This window comes from Morone saxatilis, unplaced genomic scaffold, assembly GCF_004916995.1.
Source record: "Morone saxatilis isolate NCDOM2014 unplaced genomic scaffold, NCSU_SB_2.0 Contig15, whole genome shotgun sequence".
Classification (NCBI taxonomy): domain Eukaryota; kingdom Metazoa; phylum Chordata; class Actinopteri; family Moronidae; genus Morone; species Morone saxatilis.
Window position 1 is genome coordinate 1,726,316 of NW_023339707.1, and position 3,135 is coordinate 1,729,450.

Sequence of the window (3,135 nt, forward strand, 5' to 3'; positions counted from 1 at the left end):
GGAAAAGGAAAAGCTATGGAAAAGTCCAGCTGTATTTACTTCCCCCCCCCCCCATCCCCCATCTCCATCTTACGTTTTTGAGCTTTCCATCTCCTCGGTGGGCCGATCCCTGGCTCTCTCCGGCTGAGAGGAGCTGGTCTCTCATCATTCCCACGGAAAGAGTTGCCAAAGCAAATTTGGCGAGAGGAAATGGAGACCCTGCTCCCTTCCCAAACCTCCCAATCTCTTCCCTTTCCTTCTCTTTTTCTCTGTGTGTGTGTGTGTGTGTGTGTGCATTCAGAGCTGTTCTGCATGGCCTCCAGACAGCAATGGGAAGGCTTGTGGTAGTCATACATCACCTTCCCTCTCTTTATTCATTCTCTCTCTGTTTTTACATGCATGTCACTGTTGTCATGTGAGTCCTGGTGATTTCCATGTCTTTACCCAAGTTAAAACATTTACACGGCCCTGCACGGGGTGTGAACATCCTGTGAGCCTTGTGGCAAATGGTAGCCATCAGACGGCGGTCTAGCTAAAAACAAGGCTGCTGGTCTTCATGCCCTGTTGGATAATCAGAGTTTAATCTGAGAAATAGTCTGTTTGTGTGTCTGACTGTTGCTTTCTGTTCCGACTTGATCCCTTGCCACAAACCGTTTGGAATGTTGGCCCTCCTTTCCTTTTGGGACTAGGGGACTAATGTAGCCTCTTGTCCTCTCAGTTGTCTCAACAGTAGCCTAGCTTAGCATTGCATAGCTTAACATAGCTTGGCTTCTTGTAGCATGGCCTAACATACCGAGAAGTTGTGGTGATGAGTCATAATGTGATTAAATGTCCACCATTTGGTGCAACAAGACAGTACCTGTACTTCAGTCCACTGCATAAAGACGTATGTCCTTCATTTATTAGTCCTATATATTACTATATAGTAAAGATTTTACAATCTTTGAACGTAATCAGTGATATTTCATTACACTGAAAGGTTATGTTATCTTGCAGTTGTTTTTATCAGTTGCTACAAGCATTTAACCTTTAGCCTAGCTAGTGACAGCAGCTCTGGGAGGTTTCTCCACTGTTTTGTCTACTAGCCTCTCTGGACTCTTCCTGGAAGAGGAGACCTCAGGAACAACAGCGGACCTGCTGCCATACAGTTTTCTGGGAAAAAACAAAAATCTCAAATGTAAATGTTGAAATTAGAAGGAATTGAAATGTCAGAATTTAGTGTTATACTGTCCCTCCAGGAAACCGCTGGGAGGTGACAGGAGATCTAGCATTCTTGTATGGATCAGCAGTATCATTACGAGATGTTTTTGGCTAGGACTGTGAAAACAAAGTGTCTTTTTGTTTTTCTTTCAAGTAGCAGGAGAATGTGGGAGACCTTTTCCTACTAAATGGATAAATGATGGGTTTTGTGGGGAGAGGTGGTACAGGCAGGTACTGCTGGGGCCTCCGCTCTATATACAGCTACCTGAATATCTGCCATTTGTCAGTGCACACACATGCACATTCACACAGTCTTTGGCAGTTTTTGCCTGACGGGTGTCATCGCCTAACACTGTCCTCCGACAAGCTCAACAAGTTAATACGTGCTCTTTTATAATTCCAAACTTGAAGTGAATAAACTTATGCGCTGAGCACAGGAGAAATTACTCCTCCTATATCAAAGTGAATATTAGATGAGGTCATTTAAAGTGTAGTCAGCAAACCAGTTCATCTTGAAGTCAGAACTGCACCTCAGCAAGACTGAGAAGTACAGTCTTGAATAATAAGATTAATTTGATCCTTTGCAGTGCAGCGCTGATATGTAAAGTGTTTTTGCTATTTACTTCATTGAAGACAGAGGCCCTATTGTTCTCTGTGACTCTTCAGCCAAGGAGACGATGGTGGGATGAACTAGTTGCCAAACTTGGAGCTCTGTGTGTGTGTGTGTGACCCACAAACACACAGTCGAGGAATCTCACTCAAGTGAGCAGCCGCGGTGCTCGCAATATTTTTATCCTGCATGTTCGTCTGGGTGTTGAACTGCACATTCACACACAAAGTTAGGAGGGGAGGAGTAAGTGGCATCCTGACAAATTAGCATAATAAGCTGTTGGAAATTCAACTCTCCAGACAAAAGAGCTCACCTTTACAACACTCCTCATAACAATTCAGCTTCTAGCAGACATAAAAGCTGCTCAAACCTCAGGGGGAAACTGAAAACACTACATGCAGCTTGTTTGTTTGCTCCAAGGCCAGTGGCTAATGAATTCAGCCTGGAACCTGAGTATCCCAGGGCAGCCTTTTTTACATAAACAGTGGAACGACATGTTGTCTGACACCTGTTTGTTTCCCAGCATATGTGGGGTTTTTGTGGCCGATGTTTCAGGAGGTGAGCTAAGCTCTCACTTTGCCTCCAGGAAGGGCCCCTCCCTTTCCACCACTACGGGCCCCTCAGCAAGACATGCAAGGAGGCCAAAGTCAGGTCACAAGCAGGGTGTGGCTCATTTCACCCTCCTGAGTGAAAAAAGAGCAAAGAAAACAGGTTGTTTGCCCTTTCATCTTAGCCTAGTCTGGGGGGGATGTTGGGTTAGGCAACCTGTTTAGCACCATGTTTGTCTCTGACAGCAATGCGGTCTTGACACTGAGCCACAATATGTGGTCAAAGCAGAGAAGATTTCTTGCGTAAGGAAATGGCAGCTGTGATCAGTGGCATTGTTAAATTCAGTATTTAAGATTTTGTGTTTTCCTGATCCGTTCTGATTTCTTTGACTTCTCCATGCTTCTAGAAGTCAAAGTTCTCAATGACAACTGGGTGAACTCCAATTGTTGAGGTTGACCTTGAGATGCGGTTAAAAAGCTACAGAACATATTGCCCAACTATTACGCAATTTTATTTGAGTAATATATGTGATTGTACTGAAAGCCCCTTTAGCCCCCGGACACTTTGTTTACCCGTGCTTCTGGAACTTTCTGTCTCAACTTATTCTGCTTGCTTTCTTTCTCTGCAACTGGAATCTTGCTTGTTTGTAGAGGACATCCTGTAATCTATGACACAGGAAACAAACTCAGACAGATAGACGAATAGAGTCGGGTGGGGGGGGTTGGGGGTTGGGGTAGAAAGAAGGGAGCGGCAGAACATGAAACAAGGTGCCTGTGTAGTTTTCACATAGAAATCTT

The 3,135-nt window shown here is 44.5% G+C and overlaps 1 protein-coding gene across 1 annotated transcript in view; it reads left to right on the forward strand.

Moving 5' to 3' along the window:
* Positions 1-3,135, forward strand: part of skia (v-ski avian sarcoma viral oncogene homolog a) — a gene marked incomplete in the record, with an annotated part of 69,773 nt that overhangs the window by 51,516 nt on the left and 15,122 nt on the right.